We start from the raw sequence: 14,488 nt of genomic DNA on the forward strand, positions 1-14,488 counted from the left end.
CCCCTTAGAGCACTTGTGTGTCCATTACTTCACCCGATAGAGGGAAAAGCTCCTCCGTGATACATGACTTTGCTGCTCCGGTATTTACCATAAAAACAAATGATTTGGTTCCTATCTCCATGTCCACCATTGGTTCCTCTTTTGGGTTGGCAGTGACTGACCCAACTAGGCATGCTAAAGATCTCTGCAAGTTGTCCTAATCAGGGTAGGTATTCGTGGCTGGATATGTACATGGGTTCCCATCCAACACACTGGTCTCTTGGTAGTGAGTGGCTGTGTCATGAGGTACCGCATTGTTATTTGGCACCTGAGGGACATGCTGCAGTGGCTGATGTAGGGCATAAACTGGCATGCTGTTGGATGCTGGTATGGGCATCTGTGATACTATGGTGGGGAATTAGATGGGGGCATGGGCAGTACACCATGCAGAACATTCGGAGACGCCATGGCATATGGCTGCGGATAGGGGGCTGGTCCTCCTTGTGTATATTGTATTGTATTTGGTTACTTATATAGCACTCTTTCCCCACTTGTGTGGCCTCAATGCGCTTTCTTGGTAAGAATTCCCTCTGTGGCCGTAGTCGATGTGGTGAAACATTCTAAGGGGTTTGGTTTAGGAGATGCATGCATGCATTTTGCCGGTCTAGGAATTAGGTGTCTGGCTAGGCTCGACTAAGCAGCCCAAAGAGAGGCCAAGCATGTCGGTGGGCGCTGTTGTTGGATTGTGATATAATGCTATTGTATGGAGAGTCGATCTGTGGCCAGCTATACCGAGTTCCTTTTGGATGGTCGTCGATGTATGCTAGTGGCAGAGGTGTTGAAGTAAGTGAGGTGTTCCAATCTAGTCAGCTAAGTGTGTTTCTAGACCGGATGTGCTTAGCCATAGGAGTATTCTACGGTGCATGGTGCATGCCGTGCCTGCAGCCTGTGTCCATGCTAGTGATGTGTATACGTACCGTAGGATTGGAAGTTGTTCGGCTGGAAGATTCAAGATGTAATAGGCCGAGAAGGAGCCTAACACTTAGTTTGGTATTTCTGTATAACTGGAGAGCGGTCTAGTTTTTATGCTACAATAGGTTTCACAATATAGTAAGCCGGGATAGGGACTATACCTAGACTTGAGAACGCTGAGAACTGGGCCAGGAAAAGAGTGCCCAAGATGAACAAAGCAGACCCAGGAGGTCATATGCAGCTGCGTACCTGCTCCTACATTCGAGAGAGAAATGGCCCATCCTCCCACATGTCCAGCACTGCCCTGCGCTCCCAAACCTTGGGCACATATATATATATATATATATATATATATATATATTCAGTGAAAAAACAATGTTAAAGGAACATTATGGTTCAGTTGCCCTAACAACAACCTATCAAATTTATTGTAAAAATGTTGCTAAATGGACGTTTTAGTTACTTTGCACTAATAACAACCTATCAATATTATGGTTACGAGGAAAACTGAAAAAACCCCACAAATTAGCCAGTTATGGTAAGCTTAGCAATCATAACTCGCACCACCACTGTGCAGTGCTAAGACTAACACCCATGACATCAAAGATGACATCACAAATTAATCAAAAAGGAGGTGTCCTGCGGACACCGCACCAATCCGGAAAGTCCACACTGAAAATGGAGGTGTCCGTAGGACTCTGCTGTTGTCCGCATGTCCTCAAAGTTGTGACGTACCTTTAATTAGTTCAGGGACCCCAACACTGTCTGTCGGACACCTGGCCGCATGCGCATCTCATCCCCTGGGTCCCATGAACTCTGCACCTATTCGGAACTGTCCGTGGCACGTGTGTCGCACTTTTAATTAGCTTGGTGACCCCAACCCTATCCGTAGGATGCCTAAGCACATGCCCACAATGGATCCCGCACAATAGGTGTCTTGCTGACAGCCATCCCATTTGCAAACGTCCGTGACATCACCATGTGACTGCACCCACGCTGAGCGTCTGTTCTTATTCAAGGACAGGGTCTGGGCCCCCGGATACCAAAAAAGTGTTTTTTGAAGCAATCCAAGGTGTTTTACTGTGAAACGTCACCCTTGCGGAGGTCCCAGACCATGCCCCTGCCAATCTAGAATATATACAAAAGAGGAGTTCCCACACGTTCAGGAACTTAATGGAGCCAAAAACTGTCTGAAAACACAAGGGTGTTCCTGAACAAAATAAGTTGAAGGTATCGTTTATCTAGTTACAGTAATTATTCAACTGGTAGCCTAAACAGCAAATTATGTCGAATTGTCAGTATTTGATTTTCTGGTATCTCACCAATCAAGGTAACCCTAAAAGAAGGGAATAGGTACACTAATATAGAGAAATAAACTTTCTTTTATTTTATTGTTTGTAACAAAAAATATACCAATTTGATAAATACATAGTACAACGAAAAACATACATAAACAATGCAGTTAACAAATAGGAAACACACTGTTTGACCAATCAAGTCAATGAAAACAGAGTCATACAAACATTAACGGTAGTAGGAGCACAACCCCAGATCGGATTGTACATATGGAACCCACATATGTATACTGCAGAGGAATGGTGTAGTATTAGCAGAAAAAATGCCGAGATAGCTGATAGAGATAAAACTATCCCTGGCTGACCCTTACTTGTCTAAGGGATAAAGTTAATCGAAATAAATAACACAAGTCATGCACCAAACAATGAGTGCTGTGTATAAGGCCTAATTTCGGCTAGAACAAGCAACAACATAAACAATAACACACAGAATGCTGTGTATTGGGCCTAATTTTGGCTGAAGAAAACAACAAAATAAACAATGTTATACAAGTATTCATTTGTGAACTTACAATATCAAACAAATATTCATTTATGAAATAGAAATGTACAATTACTTTTATAGTTTGACAGGAAATTACATGGTAATTGCACAAGCTGGCATAAATTATGCCACAGACTGAACGGGGTGTACTACGCCTTCCACTATTAAGCGTGTATGGCCACAATGACAAAGAGCAGGGGAACACGGCACCTGCGATTATCACGTGGAACTAGTTGGCGATTCAGTGTTGTGTTGATGGATAAAGACCACCTTCATCAGGTACTAGGATCTTCAAGTTCAGCCTTTATGCAAGCAGGAGACTAAGAGGTCCACCTGAAATATAATAATTACAGGGGACATTTTGAGCTCAAAGATTTTGCTAGAGATGGGAGATAGACCAAGGAGGATACCAATATATGGTGAGTGCATCAGGCCTCAGTGCCCCAACACCTAGCAGGCAGTGACCCTATAGGTGCCCATCTAGAGACTTTTTGAGCCCAGCTTCAGGTTTGAAGTGTCTGCAGAGCGTGCAACTGTCTGCAGAGCGCTCCCCAGCACCCGTATAAAAGGCCACACCCCAGTGCTGCTCCTCATTCTGTTTCCAAGACAGAGCACTTAGCAGTCATTGGCATTCTATTGCTGGATTGCTGATCAGAACACTTGGCTGTAATTGGCATTGCTGTTGTTTCTGCCTCACCAGGGCTACTGCTGCAGGTTGCTGTCCAACTATTTGACACATTGCTGTATTCCTGCTGTTCCTGGTGCCAGACTGCTATTTGCTCAAAATGGCATCCATGCTTACCTCTCCTGCTGCCTCTGCCTCAGCAGCACCCCCACCAGCACCAACTCCACAAGGGCCTGGAGAGGGGAACAGGCGTGACAATGTATAGGAGGAAGAAGAGGAAGAAGAGATTGAGGTAGTGGAAGTCCCCACTACAAGCTGCCCATGTGAGTCTTGTGTGTGAAGGCTTTTTACCACCGCTGGTGGTAAGCCCAAGGCTGGTGCGCCCAAGGTTTGTTGCAAAGAGTGCGGGATGGTTCTCAGCCGCAGTAACCAAACCTGGGCTGTACAGTTATGGGACTACCTCCATGCGGCAACACCTGTGATACAATCACAAAGCAGCAGTTTGGAGGCTCGCCCCCTTTGAACAGGGTAGTAAGTTGAGATCCTGTGCAGCCTCCTCGACATCCGCTCATGTCACCACAAGGGACACTTCTGTGGAACAGAGGATTCCTCAAGCAGCCTTGCAGGCCATACGTACTGCAGTAGATCCTTACCATTCAGAGGTCACTGTTTTGTACATGTACTGCAATGGAGTACTCTGCAGGGGTGAGCAGTTCCGGAGTGGTTTCGAGGCTGCAGTCCGGGAACACAAACAAAAGTGCCCCCTAGTTACATTAGGCGCACCCAACATCTTCCTCTCTCCATTTACCCTTTCTTATCCCTGTGGTTGGTGCCCCTTCCCTACCCTCCCTAACCTTCTCTCCCCTGTATGTCGTGTGTAAAAAATACAAAAATATTCACAAAACTGAAAAAGCAAAAAGGAAAAGCCCTTTTCAGAGACACCTTTCACAGTTTAAAAATAGAAGTACCAAGGAAATGGTGCAGGGCTCTGGGCATTCTGAAAAGTCAGCAGACAGCGCAGTAGTCTGTGGACTTCTAAAAAATGTGGGGGTGGTGCAATCAAAAACATTGTATTCTTTAGCGGGTGAAGGTTATAGCTCTTAAAAGAGCCCTTTGGGGGTTTATTTGTTGTTTGTGAGGTTTCAAGTGGACAACACCAACTGCAAACATGCTTGCTACAGTTTCAAAAAGGGCTGCAATGCCTTTTGAATATGTTGCAAAAAAAGCTGATTACCAGCATCAGTAAGATTGACTCCATCTCTGTGAAAAATGTTGCTGCTACAAAATTTCATATTTTCATCGTGGAAGGAGGACATGCCAACATCTTTCAAAAGGGCGCAAACAGCCTTGTTGACATTGTGCCTGGCTTTCTCCATTTGCAGCCCAAATGAAGAAGAGTGCTAACACATCTGTCTCTGGGCAATTCGAGAGAAAATTACTCAGGAGTTTGGAAACATGTCCGTGGCTTTCCCAAGTGCCTCCTTCATCGCAAACTGCAATGAGATTCCAGTAACATGTCCTAAACTGTTCCTTCGACAATGAACAATAATGATGTCTGGATGATGCCGCATCACCCAAAGTGGCACAAAGAGGAAGCAAATCCAGCCACCTCATTCCACGCACCCCATACCAGTGCACATCCACATGAGAGAATCCAAGATGTGCAGCCACTCCAGAGTGCTCTGCATGCACTTGCACCAATGTATCCACGAGTCCTCTAAAATCCATAAACTCTGCCTTCTGAAAGACACAGCCATAGCCATAGCCATCTCCACTCCTCTCAGCAAACAGACCTTCTGCCACACTCTCTCCTTGCACACCACACTCAGGAAACCTTATTGACTAATCCCCAAGCCTCCACAGTCCCATTTCCATGCCTGTCATCCTCAAAAGCCCCGGATGTGGTACGTGCAATCCGTGAACTACTGCGGTGTCCGCAGACATATCGTGCAATGTATGGGGGTGGGGAAAGAAATTTCAACCAGGGTAGGAGATTTCCTCTTTAGTGGTGGCTCTTAAAAGACCCATTTTTTTTAAAGGTGCTGTCGTCGGGAAGTGGTGAGCCGGTTCAGCAGGGCTCCACCGGAGGTGTCGTCGTTGCAGGTCGGCTCAGCTTTACCCTCGTCGGATTCTTAGGTCCTGTGGCGACTTCTGAAGATTCAGTCCCAAAAGCCCTGCTTTTATGCAGAAAACCCCCATTCATTCAGCCTAGCTGTCAATCAACACATGCTAAGTGGTGAGCGGGAAGGCTCACCACTTGGGCCAATCACACCAGAGTGCGACCGGAGTTGGCAAGGCAACTCGGTCCAGGGTGCCTAAACCCCCTCCCACACCCCTGTGGTAACCCAGACAGAATGGCACCACTTTGGAGGGTCTCTGTACAGAGCCCGCCAAAAGTGGAACAAAGGGCTCGACCTTTGGTTTAGGAGTCACAGAGACGAACACAGACGCCATTTTTAACAACCGAGTTCTGGCAGAAAATACCATCCGATAGACTTATTTAAGATAAGTAGACCGGTGGTATGTTAGAGATTAACGAGAAACAGGATCAATCTCTAACAATGGGAAGAATCCCATAGGGTTTTATTCGGGGTCGAATATAACAAGTAGTTTCCACTGCCACCAGCCAAAACTCACGAGGGGGGACGGGACAGTGCCCCCTCGAATAACAGACCTAGGAGTAATCGAATTACCCCTACTAGTACATCCACAATAGGATGGTTTGTACTAGTTCTGTTAGTAAATTTAGGTCTAGTAAAGCCAATGGTGACTTTACATGCCCGGGGAGACAGTAGTCAGTCCCCGGGTATGGAGTCTATGATGGAGGTCCGCTAGGACGCCCCCAGTGTTACTGTACGTAGGGTGCAGTGTAACACACATAGCAAAACATATGAGACCCTATGGAGTAAAAGACCCTATAGCCCATAGAACACATTGGCCCTCATTACGACCCTGGCGGAAAGTAACTGACCCGACCGCCATAGCGTAAATAGCGTTTCTGCCATTGCACGATGGAGTAAAGTGCGGCCAATTATGACCCATCGGGCACGAGCATTACGCCATGGCGGAAGTGCAAAGTCCGCGAAGGCGGAAATGTCCCCAAAACGCCCCTCTCCGCCATCGTACGGCGCCCTTGGTGCAATTCCGCCACCCATCATAGCGGTCACCGTAATGAGCGCCAATCGCAAAATACGGTGACCGTAAATATACGGAAACGGAAGTAAAAACATGGGGCCGGAACGGGAAACAGCACGCCGTACACCTATAAAATCAGAATCCCAACACAACCATTAAAAATCCGACCCTGAGACACATCCCAACCCGACAGCCACCCTAGTTATAACAAACAAAATAGGAAAAGTAGCAAAAAAAGCGTGCGACCGCAAGCGGCAGGTCCACTTCTCCCATGAGGAACTCACCGTGCTCACAGAGACCCTCCAGGAGAATGCTGCCGTCGTCTTCTCGACGCAAATGACCAGGACGGCACTTGCGAACAAGAAGGCCATATGGGCCCTGGTGGCACAGCGGGTAAGTGCGGTTGGGACCGCACCCCGCAACCCACAGCAATGCAGAAAGCGATGGGACGACTTGCGGATACGCGTACGGAGCATACTATCAGCCAACCGTAACATTGCCACAGCTACCGGGGGAGGATCGGAATCACCCATCAAGTTGACCCCCTGGGAAGAAATCTGTGCCTCCACCATTGGAATGGAGAGCATAGAGGGAGTCGGAGGGATGGAGAAAGGAGTGCAGACATCTGAAGAATCAGGTAGGTGGGCCAAATAAAACAATGCTAAATCCACAATGTCCAATCATGTGAAGTACCATGTGGCCACATAGTGCAACAGAAACACATGTCCAGGAGAACGGCCACATACATTGGCCTGATAGCGCACTTTAAAAGTCACATTAAATACATAAATAATTAAAAATCCTAAAAACACCCTCTACACGTGCAGCATGCACACCCTAACTGCAGGCTGCAAAACAACTGCATCCTCAATCCACACAGAAATGAAACCACCTCCAAGGCCCTGACCCAAATCACCCTCAGGTACCACCCCAATGCATGTGATACATTGCCATTCCAATTTCCACAGACCCATAAATAACGCTCGCCCTCCTTTACTCCACCACAGGGTCCGAGTCAAACGACGAGCTGCAGGACACCCCTACCAGCACACCTGCAAAGAGGGCCAAGACCAACGGCCAAAGACCCTCCACCTCAGCTGCACGGATCAAGACACGGCAGCAGCACAAATCAAGTGGCAGCACACAGGAGGGGACTTCAACAGGCACCCCAGCAGCCAGCATGCCCACAACAGCAGCACCACAGGTCCCCCCAATGGATGCCACAGAAGGCACTGCTTCTGATGGCAGCAGCACCATAGGTGACACTGCATTAATGCCAGCATGCTCCGACACAGACAACGGTGCTGTCGATGTAGGACCCATCCATGACCTGTCTCAATCCCCCTGTTTGTTTCATCCCCTACACCATGAGGATACCACGCAGGGGCACCCACAAGACGACGACTGGCCATCCCCCACAAGCCCTGTGGCAAGGCAACATGAGTTGATCAGCCCCTCTGTGACACCACCGCAAATGGCCATGGCCCAGCAGAGGCAACAGTCCCTCGACCAGGTGATCGTGCAACAGCAGCAACTGGCCACGCTCCTCAAGGAGCATGCTGATGAATGTGGGGCTTCTAAGGCAGCCATAGAAACATCTACTGAGACACTTAGGGTACAAATGGAGCGAAGTACAGAGACACTTAGGGCACAAATGGAGCGAAGTACAGAGACACTAAGGGTACAAATGGAGAGAAGCACCGAGAGCCTGAGGGGGGAACTGCATGCGACGTCCAAAGACGTATGTGGTGAACTTGCCGCTGTGCGCCGTGTGCTCACTGAGCTCTCACAAACTCTTAGGGACATGCATGGACGTGAGCAGGCAGAGACATCATCCGTTGCAAGTTCCGTCCAGGGCAGCCCCCAACGTAGATCTGGGAGGAACCTGCGCTCCACAGGCAGGGGTGCCCCTGATACCCGGAGAGGGGGCTTGCAATAGCGTCAGCCCACTGACAATGAGCATCTTTGGACACTGGTGTTCGGGGGGAGGTAGGAGGGTGGAGGGGGGGTGTTGGGCTTACTTGGGTGGCGGGTCGATGGGGTGTGTAACATAACTTCACATATGCTATGAACATTACATAATCATCCAATGAGATGTGTGGACATTGTTCCTTGTGTATGAGTCCTTTATAGGCGTACAGTCCACATTGTGCATGTTCCCGACACACACAGTGCCACAAGTGCCGTGTCCATGCATCAGCCAACAGGCGTGAGTGCTAGAAGCATGAATCTATGATACTCTGACGAATTTCACGGGCCTCCTGTGCCTCGCGGACTCCCTGAGGTGCTGCCACATCCCCAGCCTCATCATGACCATCTTCAGGTGCTTGCAGTTCTGCGTCAGGGGGCATGGGCACATTTCTACGTACGCACATGTTGTGTAGCATGACACATGCCATGACTATCTTTGCAACCTTCTCATGGCGGTACAGGAGTGCCCCGCCAGACCTGCTGAGGCAGCGGAAACAAGCCTTCAGTAGGCCGAATGCCTGTTCTATGACTACACGGGTACGTGAGTGGGCATGGTTGTAGTCCTCCTCATGCTGGTCCTGTGGGTTCCGGAGTGGTGTAAGGAGCCATCTCTTCAGTGGATACCCGGCATCACCTGTATGTGGACAAGATAGGATGTTTGTGGGATGACATTGCTACGTACGCATCCCCCCCCTTCCTGCCAGGTCATTGCCGCATCACATACCCCACATTATCATGCATGGATTGAGACTCACCGAGTAGCCAGGATCTGTTCCCTGCGTGTCGCTCCATGTAGCGTGGTATTGTAGAGTTCCTCAAGACCATAGAATCATGGGTTGATCCAGGAAATCGGGCACAACAATGTGTAAAGATCCTGTTGGAGTCACACACCATTTGTACATTAAGCGAATGATATTGTTTCCGGTTGCGGTACTGGACCTCCATGGCATGTGGGACAACCAATTCCACATGGGTGCAGTCGATGGCACCAATGCAACCCGGTATGCCGGCAAGTGCATGGAATCCCACTTTTGTGTTTGTAATCTCCAGCTCCGAGCGTGGTAATGAGATGTAGTCGTCTGCGTGCTTCAGGAGGGCATCGAGCAATTGCAATAGTGTCCGTGAGAACAGTGGCTGTGAAATGCCATGCAACTGTCCGACTGTGTGCTGGTAGGTGCCTGTGGCCAGGAAGTGGAGTACAGACACCACCTTCAGTAGGTGTGTCATGTCCACAATAGAGATTATGGTGTCCCGGTCCAAACGGTAGAGGGTGTGGATCTGCTCAGCAGTGAGGTTGAACGGATGAGCTCGGAGGCGTGGGATTGCGGGCTGCCTGGGTGGTGGTAGTGGCTGTGCTGGTGGGCCTTGCTGGCCCTGCCTTGCCCTCCTCCTCCTCCTGCGTCTCCTCTGTGCGGCCGGTTGTAGTAGTAGTTGGTGTTCGTCTTCTTCTTGAAGTTGGAGTACTTGCAGTGCTATCAGGTCCCCCAGGGCCAACATCGCTAGTCCTGCCGGTAGCATTTTGGAGTGGGTGTGGTTGTGGGAGGGGGTTGGGTGTGCAATTTATGTGTTTTCAGGCTGTATAGCCTCCACCTGTGGTGATTCATTCCACCTGTGCCAGCTGCAATCCCCTTTGGGTGAGCACTGTACCGAGGTTCACCGACGGGCGGGGCGTCCCATTTGTGAGTGAAGCCAGTTGCCATTTTCACACACTGCCGCACTACATGGATGATTTTGTGATTTCAAGCGGTCACAGATGCCTTTTCGACGTGATGTTGCAAATGAGGAATTCGAAGGACAGCGCTTTCGGTTTTCAGCTAGTGGCGAGGAGACGCCCACAGGTCTGACTGCAAATATAACGTTCTATTGTTTAATGTCCTTGGGACAGGGGCCATGGCGAGAATGCAATGATTGATATGAATAGTATGGGATGCGCAATAGCGTAGTGAACGATTAGGCAGGACGTTCCCAAATACATGTTACTTCACAACACTATTATTCCGGCCTGGAGCACAGTGGATTTTGCAGGCTGCATTACGCACAGACTCAATGGAGATTTCAAATGTTATGTGAGTAAATAATCAGGCGTTTTGATACCGGGATGAGGGAATGATGTATGGATGCATGGACAGATGATTTAATTGAGAGTTTGCCATGTACATGGCTTTTTGGTATCTATCCCCTTCCCCTGCGCTATGTGATGCAGAGCTTCCATAGTGGGACCATCGTCTATCTGCCCTTGTTGAACCCTCCCTGTCTCGACGCGCCTTCCAACAGTTGTGTCTATGCACGTTACTAATCCCATCTAATGGATTCTGTTTTAACAGACGCATGCACACGAACACTCGTTTGTAATAGTGTTTTCACCTCGATTTATATTGTTATGATTGGCAAGTGATTCATGGGTGGAAATAATCCTTTTGAGTGGGCTAGCATGCATATGGCTGTAGATTTGGTGTGATCATTGAAGTGAGTGATTCAAATGAAGTTCTGATGGCCATACTATTCTTTTTCATTTCATTTGGGTGACAGGTATCTCCTCCCCTTTTGCCGCTGCCATCTGTATGCCACTCCTGCAGATGGCTTTTACTCCCGACACCTGCTGCTTCGAGTTAATCAGCGGAGCACCATTACGATCTTATGGGACGATCGCCAATGGGCCACATGCCCTTACGCAGTACTAGTGGCTAGGAGCAACATATCTACCTTTCAGCTGGACTAGTGCCTACCTAATGGGACGGGCCTGCGGTTTTAGGCGCTTCCATGTTGCCTTTCTGAACGTGAATGTAGCCCCTGTGTACCATGAAGAAACAGGGCGTCACACAAGGAGTAGCTGGTCATTTATTGCGGATGCAGCCCACAGTAATGTAGTTATTTTGGGGTTTATGACCTAATAGCTGTATGGGCTTGGTGAATTTGATGTGCATTAAAATTTTAGTCTGATGTTAACCGTGTAGCGTTATTCTTTGCAAGTAATGTAGCATATTCCTATTTGTGGAGCGATGTATTGTGAGTAGATCTGCATTGGGTTCCGGCTTCTGAGTATAGTTGCGTGGTACTGTACTGGCCGCGTTTGCCTACGAAGCCCAGTAAGGTCAGGGATAGGGGCTGCCATCATGACTGTTTTAATGATGTCATGCTTAGGGGCGGGGGATTAGCTTTTGTGTAACTGATGCCGGTCAGCCAGGTGGATTGGTGGAATGATGTGATTATCAGGAAATGGCTGGTCACAGGTGCCTGTGTTTGCGTGCGTTTCTTGGAGGGAGACTGAGGTCATGTCCATTGGAATAGCTTCTGTATTCGTGCCATCTGTGCCCTGCAGCTCCCATTGGCCCCTCTTGAGATGAGCCTGGCTGCTCAGTCACTCTGCCAACTTGTGTGGTACATGCTTATGCTGATGGTTGGTTTGTTTACTGGCATGTATACAGGGCTGGTGCAGTCTCCCTCAGGATACTGCTTTGAATGTTGCCTTGCACTGGTGTCAGGCGATGGGGGCCTGTTGTTGTTTTGTCTCATCTTTCAGTTCATTTTGCTGTACTTGAACCTTCGCATGCCTGTGCTGCATCAGTACGGCAATGGTGACATGCCAAATATGGATGGCCACTCACAAGGCACTTGGAGCCCCTACATTCATTTGTTCGTTGGCATGCGTGGGTGACTTGTGCATTTCACTGGTTGCATTGTGTGACTTCATTGCACCTACGAGGAGTTGTGCAATGTGGCCAGGGTGTGGTGTACAGGCACTCAGTAGGGCCCTTTACGGTTGGTTCACGATGCCGTATTTCTCGCCATGGCGGAATGGTACTTTCCGCCATGCTTGATGGCGTTTTGTAAATGTCCGCTAGGGTCAGAATTCGCGTACCGTTGCGCCATGGTGGTAATTACGGTTTTGCATGGCGCGCGTGCGCGTACTTGGTGCAGTTAGCGTTGGCGTTCACTACGGTGTCGCTAATGGCATCGTACTTTACGGTGACGGGTCATAGTCGCAACGAGCGGTATTCGATGGCGGTATTGCATTTCCGCCATCGTTTTTCGATTTCCGCCAGGGTCGTAATGAGGGCCATTGACATTCAAAGGAATTACACACATTCATGTCCAAGAGTGGGAGAAAAAGAGTCTCACTCTTGGCAGGATGGAAAAAACAAACTCCAGAAATCCAGCAAAGCTGCTGGGGGACTCACTAGGTTAGGAAATTCAGCCTAAACAGAGAATTCTCCCTAACACTCGCCCCCCCCAGACTAAGGGACAGGAGGATTTAATCCACTCCTGGATGAATCTCATACCTCTAGTCGATGACATACATCCTAGAGAGACCATCAGCATTTTGGTGGTGACACCCTGACCTGTGCTCAATGGTGAAATCAAACCCTTGCAGGCAGATCGACCATCTCAATAGTTTTGGGTTTTCCCCTTTCATTTGCATTAACCATCTCAAGGGTTGGTGGTCAGTCTCAATGACAAAAGTAGAACCATACAAGTACGGCCTAAACTTCTTCAGAGCCCACACGATAGCAAAGCACTCTCTTTCGATTGTTGCCCACCTTGTTTCAGGATCCTTCAGCTTGCGGCTGATGAAGCAAACGGGGTGCTCCCTACCTTTCCCATCCAGTTGACTGAGTATGGCACCTATTCCTACATTTGAAGCATCTGTCTGCACAATGAAGTGTTGGCGGTAATCAGGAGCTCTGAGTACTGGGGCTTGGCAAAGAGCCTTTTTCAGGTTTTCAAAAGCCTGATTGCACTCCTCGTTCCATCTAAACTTTTTTGGAAATTTGGGCGAGGAGATGACATTCAGTGGAGAAGCTATGGTCCCATAGTTCTCTATGAAATTCCTGTAGTACCCAGTGAGGCCTAGGAAGGCTCTCACTTGGGTTTGAGTAGTAGGTGTTGTCCAATTTTGCACAGCTTCAATCTTACTGAGCAAAGGCCTTATTTCTCCACCTCCTACCTCATGTCCAAGATAGACTACCTTACTCTGTCCAATTTGGCATTTACTTGCCTTTATGGTCAGATTGGCTCGTCCAAGAGCCTGCAAAACATCTCTCAGGTGGGTTACATGTTCTTCCCAGGAATTGCTGAACACTGCGATGTCATCCAAGTATGCCATGCAGAAGTACTCCATCCCATTCAGAACCTGGTTTACCATCCGTTGAAACGTAGCAGGTGCATTCTTCAATCCGAAAGGCATTACCTTAAACTGGTATAAACCAACGGGGGTAGAAAATGCAGTTTTCTCCTTGGCATGGTCTGTCAGGGCTATTTGCCAATAGCCTGACGTCAAGTCAAATGTGCTGAGGAACTTGGCGGTGCCAAGTTTATCCACCAACTCATCTGTTCTTGGCAAAGGGTGGGCATCAGTCTTGGTGACTGCATTAAGAGCTCTATAATCCACGCAGAATCTAAGTTCTTTAGATCCGGCCTTTGGTACTAACACAACTGGGCTAGACCATGGACTAGTAGAGGGCTCTATTACCCCGAGATCGAGCATCTTGCTGACCTCACCTTTGATGTGGGTTCGTACGTTCTCTGACATTCTGTATCCTCTGCTTTTGACCGGCAGACAGTCACCAGTGTGTATGTCGTGCTGGGCCCAAGGGGTCAAGCCTGTTGAAAGCGAGAACAGAGAGGCAAACTGATTCAACATAGATTTGCACTCTTCTTGTTGCTCGGGTGACAGATTGGAGGAGAGATTTACTCCTTCAATTTTTTCATCTAAAGGTAAGCCTCTGAGGAGATCCGGAAGAGCTTCACTCTCTTCTTCTTCCTCGGATGATGCTAGAAGCAACGCTCCTACATCGGGTCTTGAGACATACGCTTTGAGTCGGTTGGTGTGGAAGACTGTCGGAGCCTCTTTGGGATTGCCCAAGTCCACCAGATAGTTGACCTCTCCGAGTTTACCCACGACTCTGAAGGGTCCCATCCACTTATCTTGCAAGGCCCTCTGCCTTGTTGGGATCATAACGAGAACGA

The sequence above is a fragment of the Ambystoma mexicanum genome, chromosome 3p (assembly GCF_040938575.1).
Source record: "Ambystoma mexicanum isolate Mex_15411 chromosome 3p, UKY_AmexF1_1, whole genome shotgun sequence".
Lineage (NCBI taxonomy): Eukaryota > Metazoa > Chordata > Amphibia > Caudata > Ambystomatidae > Ambystoma > Ambystoma mexicanum.